General features: G+C 44.1%; 1 protein-coding gene across 1 annotated transcript in view; it reads right to left on the reverse strand.

Annotated features, from left to right (window-relative positions):
* The window catches only part of SCML4 (Scm polycomb group protein like 4), a 117159-nt gene extending 99003 nt beyond the window's left edge, over positions 1 to 18156 (reverse strand). The window contains exon 1 of the mRNA XM_043592055.1: positions 17961 to 18156. The gene's annotated coding sequence lies outside the window, so the exon portion shown is untranslated. The remainder of the gene's footprint in view (positions 1 to 17960) is intronic.
* Between the last annotated feature and the right edge of the window lie 4284 nt (positions 18157 to 22440).

Raw genomic sequence — 22440 nt, forward strand, 5'->3', positions numbered from 1 at the left:
CACTCACTTCCCTGAACTGTAACAAGAGTGGTTGGCTTTTGGTATTAAGTCCCCATCCTAGCTTGGCAGTGGGCCCTTTCCCTCCAATTAGTCCGACCATCTCCCACTGAAGCTCTCCGCTCCGCCAGCCCCAAGGATGAAGGTGAAAGAAATGTGGAAGAGGGTGCAGTACCGATAGACCCTGCCATTTCCAAGGCCACATAACCGACCGGAAGACAGCTGCCATGTCTTCCTTGTGTTTCTTGGCTCTTTGCCCATGTGGTGCCAGTAGCTGGGCAGAGCTTTGAGCTCCTCCTTATAAAAACCAACCAGTTGGGGCGCCTGGGTGGCTCAGTCGGTTGGGCGTCCGACTTCGGCTCAGCTCATGATCTCAAGGTCCGTGAGTTCGAGCCCTGCGTCGGGCTCTGTGCTGACTGCTCAGAGCCTGGAGCCTGTTTCAGATTCTGTGTCTCCCTCTCTCTCTGACCCTCCCCTGTTCATGCTCTGTCTCTGTCTCAAAAATAAATAAACGTGAAAAAAAAAAAACCAACCAGCTTGTCTGATGGCAAAGAGGGGACTCCTTCCACTCTGGGTGGGGCTCAGATGCTCCTGTGCAGTGAATATGCCTCAGCAACGGGAGATGGAGAGGAGGGAAATTTAAATGCGTCTTAGGGGATTGGAAAATTATTTGGTGAAACGTTCCTAAGCTTTTTCTGCTTAATACCCATAAATTTCAGGGGTCATGTACGCTAACAGCTTTTGATTTATGATGTTATTCTCGAATTGTATTTAAGCCAAATTATGAAAAGATAGCAACGGTAAAAAGAGCCTTTTAAAAATGCTTTGGGGTCCATCATGGGGTCAAGCCATTTCTGTCGATCTTTGCCACCACTTTGTTAAAACAAGGGCTGTGGGTGCTGACAGCCGAGGAAGCTAATTGGTGTTGGCCGCCAGCCCACCAGGAATCCTCCTCTTCTTAGAAACTTGTTCCTCCCTTCCCCAGCCCCTGCCACCAGTAAGACCTTTTAATGGCTGCTGAGGGCAAGCAGGGAAAGCACGCCTTGGGTAAACTTTGTGGGGCCAGGTCTCACTCAGCTGCCATAGCACACAGATATTCCCAAGGCCTCTAATTAAAATGCCTACAGTCCACCAATTCGTTCCTGTTTCATTGCCCAGGGGTTGCAAAGCTCCCTGCTAATGCTGAACACAAATTAACAAAATGCCGTGTCAGCCTTTCTTGTCCCATTACAATGTTATTGTCATATTTATTAGCACAAATCCCTGTAGGACACGGGGTGGAATATCTAAAAAGTGAGTTAAGCACTCTCCGTGGCTGGATGGGGAAAATGCTTTGGCATTTCGCTGCGGCCCGCGTCAACTTTGCGATCCCGGCTCACAGCCACTCTCCTCGGAAGACAAGCCAGCTGTGTTCTCATTCTGGATGGGGATGTTCTCTAGACCTGTAATTATCTTCCACTCTTGCTACCGTAAAATGACTAGGTTGTGGCCACCGCTTTTATTGCAAAGAACAGTGCTCCATTCGTTTACCAAAATTGAACAACCTAGAGCATTACCACAAATTAATTACAGACCGAGGGAAAAACTACACACAAACTGCACCCATCACGGTGCTCTAAATCACGTTAGCCTAATCGCTTGATATGCGGAATTAAGTTTACTTTTGCACATCTCCCTCCATTGATTCCTTCCCCTCCCACTTTGTGTCTATCTGGCTGCCTGCTTCTGCACTCGTCCGTGGGAGATACATTTTACCCCGAGGAATAGCAAGGTCAAAATAGGAAGAAAACAAAACACCTCTTTGGAAGGTTTGGCAAGGAAGCAAAGGTATGTACTATTACAATTTTGTTCTTGGCAACAACAGAGACATACATCCTGATACTTTCCTTCTTTCTCCTTGCCCACTAGAAAAATATTCTCAAGTCATGGCGCAGGAGAAAGCGTAAGAATCTAAATATTATATAAAAAGGCACAGAGGAAGTCTGCGTGGAGAATCCGGGTCAGGGGAGTGATGTGTAAGCAGTGTCTTGATGGACACATAGAATTTCATCACTTGGAGAAGTGAGGGAAGAGAACTCCAGGACTCAGAATTCCAGGAACAGAAAGTGAAAAAACACAGAGGCTTCAAGTATATATGGGGAAGGACAAAGGGCTCATATAGGCTTTTTCACTTCTATTTTTGTTTGTGTTTTACAAAAGGTATAATGCATTCATGTATGGAGATGTGCACTCAAGGAATTATTTATGATGGGGAACATGGTGCAAACATTTGGCAACCAATGATACAAACAAGAGACTCTATTTGAGATATCTAAACAATTAAGGAACTTGAGCAGATAGGTGTCTTACAAACATAACCTTGTGCATTACATGAGGTGGGGGAAGGGTGAGGGGCTGCAGGCAGAGAGGTCACGGCTACGGTCCAGGTGGAGGGTGCTAGTGAGGACCTGAGCAAGGGCCACAGAGGGTGGAGGGAAAAAAAGGGGGAACCACAGGAAACTCTTTTCGGGAAGTCATATCAATTAGGACTTCCAGTTGGAAGGCTTGGGGTAAGCGAAGTTTAGGATTCTGAAACTGTTATCTTGGAGGGGAAGCTTTTGTGAAGGTAGAATAAAGGAGAAGATGTGGGGCAAATGAGAAATCCAGCTTTGGAAACATTGAGTTTAGGGTGCCTGTGGAACATGTGGGTAGAGATGGCCATTAAAACAGTTGAAATTCCAACCTGGAAACCAGAGAGCTAGCCAAGCAAGCCTTTGGGTACATAACCCCCTCACATAATGACTCATCTCCCTTTCTGTCCATATATCCTTCAGTCCATCTAGCAAACACAAGAAGCACCTCTCTGTGGTAGACCCCATGCTCATGTCGTCAGCAGGCAAGAGCAGTTAACAAACTGAGGCCATTTATTTTTTTCTTTTTTTTTTTAAATTTGAGAGAGAGAGAGAGAGAGAGAGAGCACATGCAAGTGGGGGAGAGGGGCAGAGGAGGAGAGAGAGATAGAATATTAAGCACGTTGTGCATGGAGCCCGATGAGGGGCTCAATCCCACAACCCTGGGATCATGACCTGAGCCAAAATCAAGAGTTGGGCCCTCAATGGACTGAGCCACCAAGGAGCCCAGCAGAGCCTATTTCTTGGCTGATAAGGCTGAGCCCTTGCACTAACTACTTAGTCATTGGCCTCCGTCCTGGACTTACACAATAATCGTGATGCCATCACTATTGTCAGGTGAGGAACACAAAGCCAAGGGAAGTCATTCTCACTCTTCTCACTGCAGCCTTCCCCACACTGCCTGCCACATCAGCACCCAGAATCCACTGGAAATCTTCCACTGGCATTGGTATATGGATAAAGAAAGCTGCCAACAAAGCCTGGGAAAACCATTGGTCCCTATGCAAGGCAGCTCTCCTGGTACTTTCTCTTGATGCCTAAGACACCAACCAAAACTATGACAGGTCAGAGTCAAACTCAATTCACACCATCAAATATGAGTGAGGACAGTGTTTGAGCTATATGGGTTTTTTTTTAAGTTTATTTATTTATTTTGAGAGAAAGAGAGAGAAGAGGAGGGGCAGAGAGAGGGAGAGACAGAGAGAATCCCAAATAGGTTCCATACTGCCGGGATGGAGCCCGACTCCAGGCCCGAACCCACAAACTATGAGATCATGACCTGAGCAAAAACCGGGTCGGATGCTCAACCAACTGAGCCACCCAGGTGCCCCCTTGAGTTATATGTTATAAGCAAATATTTTTAAGCTTCTCCATGCTCCAGCATCACATATTGCTCATCCTCAAATCAGGGATTTTAGGGCAACATTTTGGGCCAGTTGGCAATGACTGTGGCCAAGGATTCAAGAATGCAAGATTTTTGTCCCAACCCAGCTACCGTCATTGATCCTGAAGCAAGACATTTAACTTACAGCACCTCACTCTCCTTGTAACAAAGCTTGTTAACTACTTCATGCACATGCAATGCTCTGAACATCAGTTTTAAAATTCAATAATTATTATTCATTTTCAACAAGTTAATCTCTCAAGAATTAGAGGAAAATTCCAGATTGAAGAGTTCATGAAGATCTAGTTAAAGGGATGAAAGTAAGATTAATAATTGTTACTCAAATAGAATCTGTCTCCTCAAGACTCTGCCTCCCAACTACTGCACAAAGCATATTAGGATGTCTGCTGCCCACTAGGGGTGTCTTCTGTCCCACTGGGAGAGGTAGAATGCACAGTGGGGGCTATCAGCAGGCGCAAGGTCTGGGATGCTAGCCTACCTCTATCAGTACCACCCTCCTTGTTGAGTTTCAGCAATGTTATGGACTTCGGGAACTTACACTACTGAGGCAGGAGGAGACAGGGAGAGATTCCAGTTGTCATTTAAAAATGATTTGGAGACATCAAAACACCTCCTCTGCCCTGAGGGCAGTGGCAGAACCGTGGTGAAGTACATCCCTTGGTGATCTGGAGTGGGCATAGCAGAAATGTGACTGACCTCACCTTCAAAAAATGGAGGTATTTGCTAAATCATAAGAGACCATTATGAGGCACATTTACCATTGATAATTTACAGGGCAATAGATGAAAATTGTCAGATGAAATCTTAAGATAAGCATTGTTATGCACTAAATTGCATAATTCATCAGCATCCCACAGCTGGCCTCCATGTTTACTGTCAGTGCCTGGGGTTTCCCACAGTTCTACAGCTGCAGAGTTCCCAAAATTCATATGTTGAAGGCTTAATCCCCAATGTGACTATATTTGGAGAGGGCCTGTGAGGAGGAGATGAAGTTTAAATGAGGTCATGAAGTTTAAATGAGGGACCCCCAACAGGGACTGGGGTTCTTACAAGAAGGAGATACACCAGGGGTGCAAGCACACAGAGGAAAGACCGTTGAAGACACGGCAAGTGGGTAAGCATTCACCAGCCAAAGAGAGAGGCCTTAGGAAAAACCAAACAGCTAACACCTTGAACTTCCACTTCTAGACTCCAGAATGATGAGAAAATAAATTTCTGCTGTTTAAGCCACCCAGCATCTGGTATTTGATTATGACAGTCCTGGAAAACTAATGCAGACGCTATGAATATGTTTTCTTCCTTACCATGGGAAACAGATCACCTCTGTTTTCATCCTATACATACATAATCAAAATAAATACACTTTGTTTTCGTGAACTTGCTTGTTTTCTTTCATTGCATTTTGTGCTTCTTGTTCCTCATATGACTTCTGAATCAACCCACCCCTACTTGTCTCTCTAGTCCTACCATGACTCATCATTATAGCGAGGAAGACTCCATCCCTCTCTCAGACAGCTAAAGATAGGCGAGGGCAATAACTGGTTGAATTGATTTGCAGCCCTTTGTGTAAGCTGAGGGCTGCCCAGAATGTTACAATCAAAAGGCATCCACCTAAAGAAAAACATGTGTCTTCTTCCATCTTCCACCAAGATGCCCATCACTGATGTTCTGTTCTGCAATGACACCTGAAGCCAAAGAAGCCAGAGATAAAACTGTTGATCTCAAGATTTTTATCCTGCTTCCGGGGGCAGTTTGGACACAAATCCACAGAGAGTGGGCAGTGGGTAAGTGAAATTGATGGTGACACATAGCATCATCTAAACAAGTATGGTCCAGAGAGGGACATGAAAATGTCCGGCTGCCTTCATGGCCAGGACACATAGACCTATCATAGCTCCTATGATGCCATACTGAATACATCACATTTGAGCTCCTTGTCACCACTATGCCAGACTTAACATGAAATAGTGAGGCAGGGTATCAATGGGCCTCACTTTCACGGCAGACATTCTCTCACTAGAGGCCTGAGCTTGCTGTGACATACGATCCTGTATGGGAGCCAGCAGGGTGCCTGAACTGTAGCTGTAGAACTGTGGGCAGCCCAAGGAACTGACAGTAAATATGGTGGCCAGCCGTGGGATGCTGGGAAACAGCCACTCCTAAGAGGGCAGCTAAAAATCTAAAGGATAGCTCAAACTTCCCCAGAATTAGAGTCACCAATAGGGACATTCTCTAAAAGCTGCTCTGAAAACCAAAGGATAACTTCAGGAGACATTATGGAAAGGACTCAGAGGATCATGTCCCTAAGGATAAATGAGCAATACCACCTGGGATTTTAGCTTCAGACCCTTGGACTAGAGACATGGACAGCCTAAGGCTCAAGGCAGTGCTTACCAAACTTCAGATCCCTTAGGTACAACATTTGCAAAATGTGTTATGTCTGAATACCTGCTATGATGGCTAATTTTATGCATCAATTTGGACTGTGGTTTACTCAGATATTTGGTCAAACATTATCCTCAGTGTATCTGTGAAGGTGTTTTTGGATGAGCTTAACATTTGAATCTGTAGACTAAGTAAAGCAGATTTGCCCTTCCTAACGCAGGTGGGCCTTGTCCAATCAGTTGAAAACCTGAGTAGTTTAAAAAAGCTAAGAGGGAACTGCCTGATGGCCTTTGACCTGGGACATTAGTTTTTTTCTTGCCTTTGGAGTCAAAATGAAACATTAGTTCCTCTTGGGTCTCAAGTGTGCCGGCTTTTAGACTGGAATGATACCATTGGTTCTCCTGGGTCTCCAACTTGCTCACTACAGATGTTAGGACTTCTCAGCCTACATAATCATGTGAACCAACTCCTCACAATAAATTTCTATCTATCAATCTATCTATCTACCTACCTATCTATCATCTCTCTCTCTATCTACCTACGTAACTACTATTGGTCCTGTTTCTTTGGAGAACCGCGACTAATACACCTGAGATACCATATTTACCTAATACTTACTGAATCTTTAATGGCCTATTTGAATAAATACATTTTTAACTGCAACCTTATGTCAGATTCACAAATTCAAATCAAGTATTTGTCATTCAAGACATAAATATATATACTAACTGTAAAATTAAACATGCACTTATTAAAATAACAGTTCCCCTGAAAACACTTACTTCTGATGGTAACTGTATATGGAGCAAAACTTCTGTCTCTTATTTCAACTCCTAGCAAATGGATATCAACTATATTTTATAGTGAATCTTAGCTTCCTTTTGAAGTAGAAAATCCTTCACTCTTAAGCATCAAAAATAATCCACAATACCCAATACAACAGAAAGAATGCCATTAATGTGTTTTGGTTATCAGTTGCTACATTTAAAACTATCACAGAATGCGTGGCTTATTATGTCCCACCCATTTTGTGGATCAGGAATTCAGGAAAGGCTAGATTGGACAGTTTGCCTGTGACCTGTGGAGCATCAGCTGGGGAGGCTGAGATGGAAGGATTCACTTCCCAAGTGGTTTCTTCATCCACACATCCAGTAGCTCCATTTCCTGCCTCTTCCTCTGCCCCTCGCACCCCCCCCCGCCCCGCCCATCCTCATGTCTTTTTTTGTCCAGGACCTTCCACAGAGCTTTGGCTCCTAATAGCATGGCAGCCTTGGGACAATCTTCCTCTTATTTGCTGGCTCAGGGCTCCAAGAGTGAGCATTCTGAGTCCCAGGTGGAACTGGAAGACTTGTGATGTCAGTCCTGAAACATTATCTCGGCCACATCCTATGAGTCAAGCAAGTCACTTAGAACAGCCCAGAGTCAACGAAAGGGGAATTAGACCCCACAGCTTCATGGAAGGAATGTCAAAGAATCTGTAGCCATGTTTATTCCTCTACCCCATTCTTATGTACTCGACAAGGAAAAACTTCTCAGACATGGGATTTCCACATCACAGATCAAAGTGTATACCATATATCCAGAGCTTATACAGGAGCCAGGCACATGAGAGCAAAGGCATGGGTTTGGCTTTGAAATTGGTTATAGAACCTCCTGGATGAACTTGAGACACTTAAACTCGCTGCTTAAGTTCACTGAATCTTAGGGTTTGGTCTGTGAAGTGGAATAATGATACATTCCAGGACGGTTGTGTGGATAACTAGTCCAAATTCTGCATCATCATGGTCCCTCATTAACTGTTAATGTTTTCAAGCAAACCCAGAGAATAGTGAGGACTTTCCAAAGGTGTTTTTAAAATACTCTATTTATTACGATAAAACCTATGCATAATCTGAAAGAGAACGAATCATGATAGAAAACGTCTTCTCAATCTTAAAGGTACAGTTTTTTTTAGAGGAAATCCACTACAAATCTTCTCAGAATGTTAAAGTTACCCCCAAATTCCTGCCACAATATTTGAGATGTCTCTACTTAGCAATCATGTAAGGAACTGACAAAACAGAACCATCTTTTTTTTTTCAAATGTTTATTTATTTTAGAGAGAAGCGGGGGCAGAGAGAGGGAGACACGAATCGGAAACAGGCTCCAGGCTCTGAGCTGTCAGCACAGAGCCCAGCGTGGGGGGACTCAAGCCCACAAACCGTGAGATCATGACCTGAGCCAAAGTTTGGCACTTAACCAACTGAGCCACTCAGGCACGCCCAGCACCATCTTTTTAAAACTATAATTAAGCAGGCATTTGGGGAGGTAGGATAAAGTGGAGTTCATGGCAGGTTGGCATACTCTGATCCACAGGTGCTCAGTGGTGGTGAAAACACCGCCTGTAGAGGGGCATTTTGGGAATGTGCTGGATGTGGTTTTACCTGGCCCAATACTGGGAGCAGGGTGAGCATTACTGCATGTGGGGGGCAGAGACCAGGGACACTGGACACACAGAGCTATCCCCCATGATGAAGCACAGTCTCACCGTATGGTCACATGAGTGAAAATCTTGTTTTTGTGAACCTGGAGTGAACTTCATTTTATGTATAAACATATTTCTACTTAGCTATAATATATACTTTACTTTCCAGGAATGTAAATAATACGTAAAGCAAATGCATAAATACAAAATTCTATTTTGTTCAGAATTCCAAGAGTTGTTTGCTGTTTGGGAAAATCATGTCACCAGCAGCAGGACCAGCTTGTGTTGCCTGAGTCGCCGAGAGCATTATTTTAGACTGCACTGGAGGTAGCAGATGTCAAGCACCTGACCCCTTCATGTGGTGTCCAGAACAGGGCGCCCGCACCAGAAGTAATCATTAATTACTTTGTTTTTATTCCTCTTTATATTTCAGTTATGACATGACACTGGGTTTTCTTAGACTGTGAGTGTGGGTGGGCTGTGTTATCTGGGAATTTCACTTTGGGGTTGCAAACAGGGGCTTAAAAATATTCGTAATAAAAATGAGGGTTGAGTCTGACAGGACTGAAAGCCTACTGCTTTAAAAGAAGTTTGCTGTGGATCAAAAATGCCTTTCCAAGTGGAAACACCAGGGAATCATTTCCTTTCTGGAACCTGCTGGACCTGGGAGCAGCCCAGCCGGGTTGAGCAGAAGCAGCTGGCTCTGACGCATGAAAGAGCTCTTTCTCCTCAGCCCTCGCAGGTGAAAAGACAAGGACACCCCATTGGCTTTTCAAAACTGAAGAAAAGACTCAGCAGACTTCATATGGCCATGTGAGCCTCCACAAGTTATTTAACGTAAGCCTCAATTTCCCTACCTGTGTAATGGAGATAAGAATAGCTCTCGTATTGGGGCGCCTGGGTGACTCAGTTGGTTAAGCATCCAACTTTTGATCTCAGCTCAGGCTGCACAGTTCGTGAGATTGAGCCCTGCAGTGGGCTCTGTGCTGACCTCATGGAGCCTGTTTGGGATTCTCTCTCTCTCCCTCTCTCTCTCTGCTCCTCCCTTGCTTTCTCTCTCTCTCTCTTTCTCTCTCTCAAAATAATAAGTACACTTAAAAAGAGCCTTCGTATTAAGCACCCATGTGGTTTAAGTCCGATAAATAAGATAAAGCACGTTTAGTGCTTCTCTCAGCATCCCTGAACATATGATGCTCAATAAATGAGAACATGTATTTATTACCACTCGGATAGCACTTTACACATACTTTTCCATATACTGTTTCCTTTGAACTTGATATACATTATCCCATACAACCTTCCCAGCGACTTCTGAAATATTATATCCTATGATCTCATAAAGTTGGGGTGACACCAAAGTGTGTGTATGCTCTTTCCACGACACTGTGCTGTCTCCACCCATGCTGACATTACCATTCTTTGAATCACTCATTCCACAAATATTTATTGGGTACTTGCCACGTTCAAAGCACCGGGCCTCAGCAGTAAGGACAAGAAATATCACCCCCTCGGAAGTAAGGGGGGCCCAGGGTTGCCACCATACCTGCCCTGGGTCACATCAGTAGCCATTAAACTGGCTTTGCCCACTCAGAATCCGTGCTGCTCCGTTTATATTTATTCTATACAGCTCTGAAGACAGAAGTACCCCCTTAGAGGAGGAAGTTACTGCAAGAGGAAGCTAGGGGAAGTTCTGGAGGGGAAAATGCCCTTGCTAACAGTTAAAGTTTCCAACAATGGAAACCTCTTGAGAATAGAGGCTGTGCTGTCTGTATCTTTAGCAGACACGAGGGAAGAGTGTGAGGCTTGACCCTGGGAGGAAGGCTTTTACAATCCATTCAATCTAAGAAGCTAGGAATCACTTCAAGACCACTTCTCAGAGTATAGGTTTTTGCTTTTAACTTGTCCCTTCAAATGTCAGATGTTTTTCCCTCGAGTTCGTTATTTCAGTCATATTTTAACCTTCCAGTTTACACAATGGGGTGAACTGGTATGAAAATGGTCTGGAACCATGGGGGAAAGGAAGGGGGGAAAGCTAGTTTCAAACAGAGAGGGAGGCAAACCATAAGAGACTCTTAAATACAAAGAACAAACTGAGGGTTGATGGGGGCAGTGGGAGTAGGGGAGGGGAAAATGGATGATGGGCATTGAGGACGGCACTTGTTGGGATGAGCACTGGGTGTTGTATGGAAGCGATGAATCACAGGAATCTACCCCCAAGACCAAGAGCACCCTGTACACACTGTATGTTATCCAACTCGACAATACAGTATATAAAATAAACAAATAATTAATTAATTTAAAAAGAAGAAGCAAAAAGAAAAAAAGAAAATGCTCTGGAACTTAAGTGATTCCATGGTCCCAATGTAAATTCTCCTTATCCTGTCCCAAATCTGTATTCCCAGGGAAGAGAAACCCCCCTGGAAACTGATAGTCTACCAAGTACACAAGCAGAATACAGGAAATCTTGGCCAGAGGAGGCTTGGCTTTGCTTAACTTTGTCCAGGAAGCTGTGTAACCCACACTATCCGCTGTTAGAAATCTACAAGGACAAGCCAGGTCCTTGGTCCCATGGAATTTTTTTTCTTCAGGCATGAAAATGTTAAATATAGTCATAAAAACAGTGACCTAACCTGTGCCCAGAAATATATTTTTTAAATGATTTTATTTCCAGTTTATTCCACATTACTCTGGTCTCAAGCCAATTAGTAGAAACTCAGTACTTGACCTTCGCAGAGATTTGGGCTGAAACACGTGTGAGACAAACTTTTCTGAATGCCCTTTTTCCTTACCCTGGTAATGGAGAATTTTAGTCCCTTTATTTGTGACTGGGGTTCATGACAAACGACTTCTAACTCAAAGGGAAGGCAACAGAAATAAAAGACCAGTCCTCTATACCATCATAGGTCATCGGCTTCCACACATTGTCACACACATCACACCCAACTTGACTTTATAACTTCAGTTCCCTGGAGAGAGTTTATACTCACCTGGTCTCATTAAGGCAATGCACAATTGCACAGGAATGCACAATTCCCACTGTGGAACCAATTAACCATTTCCATATCAGGCACCAACATAACCACACCATCCGGTTTGCCCTCGTTATTTATGTCAAGTACTTAATTATGTTACAAACACTCAAAACAAGTGCCGTATTTTCATACCGTGGGTGGTGATTTCAGACATTAGAACCAATTGAGGGTCCCCCCACTGCACCGTTTCTATACTTCCTAATGTGTGCACCAAAATATAAAGTGATCTACAGCTTTCCACTTGAAGCATTTTTACAAGCAAGCTCTTAAAGGGATACGATCAAATATGCTTGAACATCTCATGGCATCTGAAAGGGAGAATTCCCAATATCAGGGGAAATGCACAGGTGACCATGTAGTGTACTGACCTCCAAATCTCATGGCAAACTCCCTCAGCACAGGCAAACAATGGCAACAGCATGAACAAATGGCACACATTTCTCAAGACTGAAAAATGACAGAATCTATTCCCAGAGTGGCATTCTTTACTAATCAATAAGCCCAGTGCCTCACATGACATTTTTGAGTTATTCTCTTTGGGATGAACAGCATATTTTATAGCTAATTGTTAGATTAAGCCTTGATATCACCATAATTTCCCAATAGTGAGGGTACTAAGTCCTAAGGAACTATGAAGAAAAGTGGTCAACCTCTTTTTTAAAAGGCCATAAAGAATGAGAATAATTCCTATTGGCTTATAATAGTTTAGAAATGGTTAGTTTAGAAATGTAATAGTTTAGAAGTGGCCCAAAGGAATTGTTTGTTGCACGACTTCCAAATCCTGTCTCTAAAACGGAAAGCATGAATGCCCCAAAGTTGGCTTTCACCTTGTGGTTTTCTCTCCAGATCTTCCTTTCTTTGTTCATAGTTGCCTGTCAAATAGGATTAGAATCGTGACGCCAGCCCCAGGCCAGCTCAAAGGCTGCATCCGGGGCAGACCCTCGATATGGCCACTGCGATGTTAACCTCGGTCTGGTGACAAGGCTCAGGCCCAGCTCTGGACACCAGGGCAAAACAGACTCCTTGGTGTTCGGTCCTGGTTTTCTCATCAGAACGATGATGTCCCAGGATGACTTGTGGACAAATGTGAAAGGGAAAAGAGGAAACCTTTCTTTCAATCCAAAAGGAAATGACCCAGCAGGTCTATAAGCTGACAACCATATGCTAACTGTTGGCCATTATTGAGTCCCTTCTGAACTGCAGCAGGGGAGGGAAATAAGAGGGAGAGGGATGGTTAAGTACTCATTGGATGGGGCATGGAATAGGGTCTCTCCTTTGGGTTTTATCCCAGGACCTCTTAAGTGACATTTTCCAATGGTTGGACCAGGACCCATTGAGGGTAATTCTTTGCTCTGCCAGCCCAGTGTTTGTTCCCAAGTTGAGTACCCATCCTCATGAAAGGCTGCGTGTTTCTTTAGGATTAATTTCAAGCCATATACTTCTGTTTTGAAAGAATGATGGCTTTTGCTCTGTAATGAGAGAGCAAAAGAGCAAAGGCTTTTGTTACCAAATATTCAGCTCCCAAAAGTTGAGTCACTATCACGGGGCTAACCAGACAACGTCACCACCTTGCAAAGCATAGCATTGACACTATTTTTCCCTGGCACATCAATTTTCTCATAACAGCCAGCTCCACTCTGTTTCTAAATTGTACGCCTTATAGAGAAAGGAAGGCCACCACTCCTCAGCCAAGCCCCTTCCCCAAAGGGCTGGCATAGCCTGTCTGCAGGACTATGCAATCATTCTTGAAAATCAGCAAAGCTGGGACCACGTCCCATTTATCTGACCCATAAATGCAGCTGCTGAAAAGAGATGCACGTTTGCCTCCCTCACAAATAAAAATCTAGGTAGAACATGCCTGAGTTGGTGGGAGAGTAAAGAGAGGTTCACCTGTCTATGCCACCAGATTCTATAAAACACAACTGGCCAAATAGTAACAAGGGCAATCGCAGGGAAGCCCACCTACAATTGGATCTCAGAATATATTCCCATTACTCCAGGGTGTCACACAGACTCAGTGGAATGATTTTTCAGCTTAATGCAAAAGGAGAACTGCCGCTGGGTAATAAATTCCTCTGGGTCCTAAAATAGTAGTCCACCAGGTGATCATTGCAAGAAGCAAGAGGTGTTTTATCTCCTCCGTGGTGGCAAAAGGCCTCTTCTGATGCTGATTCCCACATGCACAAACCCTGCTTGCCGCTCACCTCCGTCCCACCTTCCTGAGGACAAGGATGCTCCTGGCTGTATCAGCACTGCCAGCTGAACCGGCAGCAAACTTTATCACCAGTACCTCATCTCAGCCAGGCTCTCGGCTCCATGAAGCAAGAGTCCACCAATGCTAACATTCGAAGAACCCAGAGGAAGGGGAGAGAGGTCTGACTTCCAGAGGAGTGATGTGCACTCGTTACCACTTGCCGTCCAGCCACTGTGGCCGAATGGCAGCATCCCTCAGCAGGCTGTCCTTAAACATCACCCACCGGTGACTAGCTGGAGTGTGTCTGTGTGTGTGTTGGTTGGGGGGGCGGGGGGTTCATCGTGGAGCCGGATGCTCTGAAATGCCCAGTGCTCCTGTACCTCTTCAGATATTAACATACGTAGGTCAGAATTAGCCAAATTTCAAACGGCCACGAGCATATCCCGAATGGCCCTCTGTCTGTACCTCCTCTCCTCCAAGTCCCAATCTAAATCTCGGCGTCTGACAAACCGCAGGGTGAGAGCCTGCAGAAATACTAGGGAAGAACCCTTGCCGGAACTGAAACCGAGATGAATACAACAATGAAAAAACACTTAGGACCTCGTGGGCTTGCAGGCAGAGCACTCGAACCCAGTATGTGCGAACCAACAAATGCAGGATTGGCCACAGCGATTTATAGCAGAGATGCTAGCAGAGATTTATAGGAGAAGCAAGAGTGTGGCGTTCTTGCAAATGCCGAGGTTTGGGGGAGAAAGGTGGAAACGGACAATGAAAAAAGAAAAAGCGACAGATTCCAATGCAACCCAAACATTTGGAGCCAACCTTGCAATCAGAAATTTTACCACGATTTCGGTGATCCTGATGGTCTTTGAACCACGCTGGAAAATGTCACAATCGATGTTTGAATTAAAATCCAGTAGATTTGCCAAAAGACCAATTGTTTAAAATTGGCAGCATTCCAGAGAACTTACTAGGCTGCATACTGCCCGGGGCTGAGAGAATTGCTAATTCTAGAGAAAGTTAATTATCACCTTATTGATAAAGGGGTAATTTTTAAAGCTTATGGTGTGGCTTTTGTGACTCCTTAATTAAAATTTAGAGTAATTTACTAGACACAGCGGTGGCTTCTATTACATTATATAGGTACCAAACCATTTGGTTTTTTTTTTTTTTTTCCTCCCAGGGGCTGTTAAGAAGCCCCCTCATCTCTCCTCACCTGCCTTCCAAAGCACCAACAACAACCACAACAACAAAAACATTAAAAACGTGCAAATCTCAAACCAGCCTTTTGGGAGATCGCTGTATTCAGATGCCCAAGGAGGCATTTAAACAAAGCTCCCTCCTAGATAGGTCCAATGTGCCCACCAAAATGAACAGGCACGTGTGCTCCCACCCAAAGGGACCGCTTTTACAAACTTCATCTCCAAAATGTTAGACCGAATGTTATGCCCTTCGGTAGTTAAATGGGAAGAGAGTCACTCCTCCCCTCCTCACTCTTCTCTCCACCTCACCATCCCCGAGTAAAAAAAGCATAAGGCTCGGAGGCAGAGGACTGCACAGACCGAAACAGGAGGTGCTTGGAATCTGAAGCCCCCAGCCCCACCGGACTCGGGGCAGCGTCGCCTCCCGCTTCCTGCAGGACGCGTGGACTGCGGGGGGGGCACGCCCCGGCCACCTGGCTGGCGTCAGTGTGATGCCCAGGCTTCCAGGGGGACACGCCGGCGAGGAACGACGCCCCGCGGAGCTCAGCCGCCCCCTACCCCCACCGGCCGGAGCGAGTTCCGAGCTTCCGCCCGCCCCACCTCTGCCTGGACCCAACGGTGTCAGAAGGCGAGCGTATGTGGGTGCGGTGTGTGTCCTCCGAGCGCCCCAAACTGTCAGCAGATCTGCAACACCCTCGGAAATGTTACTCCCCCAACGTACGAAGGGGTATACCTCTCTGAGCATTCCTTCTTTTCATTCCAGGGAACTTCAGTAATGTTGCCTTAAATTTGTTGGAAGTGTTTGCGATCCAGAATTGAGATTAAAAAATAAATAAATCCACCACGTTATGAGAGAGGTCTAACGCAGTCTGCTTGTGATTTTCACATCGTTTAAAGTTGTAAGAAATTTTAAATTCGATCTTTGTGCTTTGAGGCACCGACTGAATTTTTTACAATAAGCAAATATTACTTAACGTTGAGAAAGTCATTACTTTTTTGAATTTCCAGCGTAAAGGTTCTTGCAGCAGGACCACAGCCCCGTGGGGTGTCCCAGCGCGGACTTGATTTCTAGCAGCCGGTCTGCTGGCCTTACCTGCTGCTGGAGAGCCCTGGCACCCCAGCCCCCCAGAAGCCAAGAACCAGAAAGTGAAACTGTTTCTGCTGGTTTCACTTGCCTTGAAAACATACCACCAAAAGCAAATAAAGGACCGAAAGCGATTTACTCGTTTCTCTTATTGTTTTATATTCTTTCCATTATCGTTCATTTACTTTTTTTTTTTTGCAGCCAAATAAAAGTAATTTTGGAGGCACGAAGAAATTGAAACACGTTACACACAGAAGAACTGGTTTTTGTGGGATTTGCACTTGTGATTCTATAAAGCAAGCCGACTGATAAACTTCCCGAAATATTAGAGACTGTCCACATACACAATTTAAAGAGCTAAGGAAAACATAGTTACATTTTCAAAAATATCTGTCACACATATGTTTAAAAGGTAAAGATTCTGGTGCCACCAAACAACTCCCCTAAAATTGAAGTTCCTACGTTAATGTTTTATTTGAGTTTAGATGATCACTACTGTCCTTCTAGGTAATCTTCACCCAGGTGCTGTTGCTCAAATAACCACCCCCCCCCACCTCATTTTTTCAGGCCCGTTCTACCAAGCAACACAAAAATGCTCCACACAACTATTGTACCCCTAGATCGTTTACTTTACCACGCTATAAATTCCTTCTTAGTTATTTTTATGCTTTCACTTCAAATAGTCTATGTTTTGTTAAGTCTTGAGAATAAAAGCAACTATGCCTCTCACTCTTCAAAAATGGTTCCTCTGGTTGAAAAGAAAGGAAAACGCAAGAGTGTACAACGTCTCGATTCTGAAAAGCCTGGATCACTTTCTCAAGTACCACAGGGTCTGAGACCAACCCAAAGCCACTTTCTCAGAAAGCTAGTGATTGTCTAACCCTCTTGAGTACTGTCATATAATCCGGAGACAACACCATGAGTCACCTCTCCATTATATTATAGGTAGTAGAAAGGGCTTTGACTTAGCACCTCAACTATCGCTCAAATGACTTACAGCCGACACCACCCTCATCCACTGTCCTGTTCTGCTCGGCAAGCAAGCTGCAGAGGTACCTTCATGCTGCCCCGTTCCAGTTACACAACACCCCACCTGGGAAGAAGGTAGCTCTGTATTTGAACTTGGGAAAACTGATCCTGACATTCCACAGCCACCTGGTTTTTTCCCCAAAACTAACCAGTACCAGCAACTAGCAGTAAATAGTATTCTCATCTGTCTTGATAAATTAAGAAAAAAAACAGTACAAAGACATGTAAAATATTCCATCTGGGATATAAATAATAAAATTCAATTTTAAAAAGTACTCTTGCATGTTCACAACACATCAATTTTAATAATTAGATTTTAGTAAATACGTTTATCCCAAGACATAAAACACTTTTTAAATTAAAACAAAACAAAAGCAAAGCGAAATCATCATGCAAAAAAAAAAAAAACACAAAAAACCCAAAAAAACCCCACAGGTATTTGAGTTCACATTCAGGGGAGAAAAAACAACTTTCTATATATTTAAATGCAGTTAAAGAGTAGTGAATGTGTACGTACCCCAAATTTATAAACTATATAATTCTATCCTGCATCTTCCTCTCTAAGATCTGGTTAAGAAATCAAACATTTTTGTTTTGAGTAGGAGGAACTGAAGTTTACCTGCTGGCCTCAGTGGTTTTAGGACAGGGCACTCGTGCATTGCCGTAGAGGTAGGCATGCAACCCAGATAAACTGAACCAGATAACCTGTCGTGATGACAGTAGAGAGAGAAGGAATCCTGTGTCAACGGCACACCCTCCGATTGTGCATCTCCCTTACCTACGGCTTGTTCACCAGAGCCCTGATCAGGTTCTTTACCAGGCCGGGAATGTTGACTCAGAAGACAGATGACTTTCGGTACATGCAAACCGAGTATTACAAAAGCTAATCTTCCACCCGTGTGTTAGTAGCTCACAGTTCGTCTCCAGCAGCCCTGCTCTCCGGCTGCAAACATCTCATTAGACTAATGCATTCAGCACAGGCAGAAAACTCGATTTACCATAGCTACAGCAATGAATTTCCATTACGATGACAGCTTCAACCACATCATGTCCGGAAAACCAGCCAACCACTGGCTTTTAAAGAACACACACATTTTACATGCAGAAAACGAGGCGTGTGTGTGTATGTGTGTGTGTGTGTGTGCGTGCGTGTGTTTCGTGTTTCCTTCCTCTTAGCAGCCCAACTAAGAGAAATGTGCAGTGTAGCTTTTTGCCGACATGAGCTGCAGGGTAATGACACTTCTGCTTCTTTGGTAGTTACGTCCTTGTAATAACCTGAATTATGTCACAATTGTCAGAATGGGTGTTTCCAACATTTCGGTTTTCATTACCCCTCCTCTGTTGCCATAGAAACCAGACTGTAACATCATCTCTTTGTCCCGTTCCTGCAGCAGTGTGGGCCAGCACCGGGCTTGTAAGATACTGGAAGGCAAGAGGAGTGGATGTTTGACTTTAGACAAATAAAACGATAACAACAAAAACATTCTAATAACATCACTGTTCAGGAGAGCCTGTGTGTTTGCCAGAATGTTGCCTACTCAGGCAAACACACCACGGTCATACATATTGACTCTACAACTGCATACAACACATGTAGTCAGGGGACGGAGCCCAGACTTGGGCTCCAGATCTGTGTGGGTAAGTGCAGAGTGTTTCTACACTCGTGGTCAGGCCTGCATGGGATAGAACGGTCCTCATGCAAGAAAAAGGCTACGACTATTCACCCTCCATGCCTCATTGTGTTCTCTGTGGCAAATCAATTTATACTGGTAAAGGGACTTTTTCTCCTGTTTTTTTTGGAAACGGGAGCAAGACTCCCCTTTGCCCAGTTCTTTCAGCCCATCCTGGAGTATTATTCCAAAGTATGTCCTGCAAGGCGAAACATCCATTCAACAAATATGTGGCCACCCATAGGCTTACTCCTGGGGATGCGCAATAAGCAAATTTAGCAAATGTTTAGAACTAAACATGAACCAGAGCCAGTTAAAGCTTAGACCGCAACTTGGACAGTTACCGAGAGAGACAAAAAAGAAATTACAAGTTGAGGTTTGTCTGAATGTATATGCAGAGTGACATTAGAAAGAAATAAGAAGCCACTCTCCTCAAATTACGAACGCATGAAAAAATTAAATTTTTTTTGAAGTCAAAGCATTGTACTTATTGAGCAAGAAATAAATTCGCCACTTTAGTTCATTTAATCATCTAATTTTGTTTTTTCATTTTGTGTGGGACAAGGCAAGTTTGGTAGGTTTTCATTTTGGTCATTTAATATAAATTTATTTCGTTAAAGGAGGAGGAGGAAGAGAAGGAGGAAAGAAAACAGGACCCAATGGATGATTTCAACTGCCAGCGTATCTGTCACAGTGGTTGTGTGTATCATGCCCATGACCTCAAACACAATCCCACAGTATGCTCAGCAAAGGACCTCAAGTGGTCTGGGATGCAAGACCGGTGTTCACTTTAAAATGTTTCTTCAGATAAATAAAATCGATCTTTATTAAATGATCACAAATATTTCTCAAATACTGTGAAAGAAAGAAAGAAAGAAAGAAAGAAAGAAAGAAAGAAAGAGGAAGGAAGGGAGGGAGGGAAGGAGGGAATGAAGGAGGGAGGGAGGGAGGAAGGGAAGGAAGGAAGGAAGGAAGGAAGGAAGGAAGGAGCTTTGCAGAATCTGCCCAAAAGAAAGGAGTTTCCGGTTTTCCTATTCAGCTCTGTATGAGTCCGTGATTCTGAGCCTCGAAGTCCATGCTTCCTCACCTCCTCCCAGATGTGCTATTGTGACCTGTCCTTAAGCCGAGCGTGTCTGGGATGCAGACATGGGCATCGCAGGTCAACTGCATAGTGAGACTTCAAATTGAAGTTAACTAAAGATGGCTTACTTAAGAAATGATCAATAGATAGATCAATTGATCCATCGGTCAACAGATGGATGTCCACTGGAATTTCTTTTTTTTATGCACCAGGACTTTAGGGGTTAAGAAATTAAATCCATGTTTTTAAAAGTTCTAAACGTTTTTGTTCCAAGAAAAAATTAAGTTAAACACGTAAAAGAAAAGAAATTTGGTGGGCTGGCTGCGTACGAGCTGAGGGATATGCTAAACAGAAAAGGGGCCCTTCCCAGCTAACATCCCTCTCAGTCTTGTACACCCCTGGGCTGCGATCAGGATGCTTAGGTTGTGCCACGTTGTTAATTTTCTTTGGCTCTGTGGTTACATTTCTGTCTCAGACCACAGGCAGCACGCTCCACTGTTTCCACACAAATGCTACTGGGTTGGTGGTTAGCAAGAGGCGGCCAGAGGGAGCAGGTTAATTTGGGGGCATCCCAAATGCAAACCTACTCAGAGTGGTATCCATTTGAAGAGTAATCCCTGTCAGTGGCTGGTAAAGAGCTATGGTTCCAACAAGCAGAAGGTGTCGAGAGCTGTGTCCTGGGCAGGGGAGTCAGTGCTACTGCGAAAACAACCTATATTATCACAGTAATAGCTAACATTTACTAATGAAATACTAAGTCAGAGCCCTTTTCAAGCGTTATCTCACTTATAACAACCCTATGAAGTAAGGAAACTGAAACAGGATGCTAATAAGTTGCCCCCAAGGTACCACAGCTCAGAAATGCTGGACACAGGATTGACCCAGCCAGTGTGTGCCCAAAGACACACAATTAATCATTTGGCCACATGGCTCCTGGCACTGCCCCTTCATCCAGCTCTGCCAGTAACCCAAAGACATTGGTCAAATCACTGTCCTTAAATAGCACGGGTGGTGGGGGTAGGGGACGAGATTGTCTTTGTGGTCCCTCTGTGGTTCTGACATTCTACAGTCCAATGAACCGCTTTATCTGCAGGGCTGGAACAGACCAGTGCTTTGGGTTGGAGGAGAACTCAGTCGTAGTCGTGGCTACGGTCGTGACTGCTAAGGAACAAAATGCACCCTCTCTCTCAACAGAATAAGACCTGGTGAACCCGTGCTTTGAAATGCCAGTTTGGGATGGAGGTGGTGGGAGACAGCATGGAGAAAGAAAGCTTTAAAGGCTGAGATTCCATTCCTGAAGTAGCAAAGGGAGACCCGTCTCCCACACTCCAGCGGCCACAAGACTTTGCTTCCCACCATTCAACACAGACATGTCCTTAAGTGTTGGAAAGTTTGAGAAGTTTCAGGGTTATGGAAGGTATGAGGGTTATGTCACCATTTTGCCGAAGTGGAAATTGAGGCAGCAAGTGATTAACCTGACTAGTCAGACAAGAGTGGCAGAACAGAAAGTGGATGCCAGACCCCTTGACTCCTCCAACCTGAGACTTCTTCGACCCAAAGCCCTGCCTTCCATGGGGCCAGATTTTCGTTTAAAAAATGCACCAGGGACCTTTGGAAATTAAAAACAAAACTGTTCTTTTTAGTGAAGGTAAACAGGAAGCAACCTCAATGTTCAATAAAAAGAGATTACTTAATGGGGCGCCTGACTGGCTCAGTCCGTAAAGCAAGTGATTCTTGTCCTCAGGGTTGTGAGTTTGAGCCCCGTGTGGGGTGTAGAGATTACTTAAAAATAAAATTTTAAAAGAGAGAGAGAGAGAGAAAGAGTTTACTTAAGTAAGTGTATCATGTGTCCACACCATATATTATACAAAGTACTACCAAAAAGGATGTCATAGAAAACCATGTAATGACGTGAAGAAATGCTCTCAATATGAAGTTGCTAAAAAAAATTGCAGGTTACAAAATAATACGTAGAACCTTGTTTTGAAAAACTAATTTGCAGAATGCTGGAGATATGTTAATAGTAATGATCTCTTGGCGATAAGATTATGAGTATTGTGTATCTTCGTAATCTTTCTCTTTTATATTTTCTACAAAGGAGGACCTACTTTTTGGTGACAATAAAAAGTTATGTGAATTAACTGGTAATAGAATTTTTCCTATCACATCTACATATTTGCTGATAATTCTCATAAATCTTAAATCTCAAATTTCCTTTTTCACCAATGAAATAAAAATAAAACATCTGCCTGGTGATTGTAGGTCACATTCAGCCATGGCCTTAGCCCGTGCTTCAAGTGCAGAGCCTGCCCTCAACTCACTCAAGCTGTCTTTGCTGTCCTCCCCTCTGGGCTTCACCACCTCCTAACACCTTCAAGTCACACTGGGTACTCAGCACACCCACAATAAAATCAGAGACAGACTCCCTACCTTTCCCCACCCAAGGGGTCCCTCAATCTGTGGGGTCCTCGCCAAGCTGGTAATAGTCTTGTTCAACTAAAGCCACG

The sequence above is a fragment of the Prionailurus bengalensis genome, chromosome B2 (assembly GCF_016509475.1).
Source record: "Prionailurus bengalensis isolate Pbe53 chromosome B2, Fcat_Pben_1.1_paternal_pri, whole genome shotgun sequence".
In the NCBI taxonomy this organism is placed as follows: domain Eukaryota; kingdom Metazoa; phylum Chordata; class Mammalia; order Carnivora; family Felidae; genus Prionailurus; species Prionailurus bengalensis.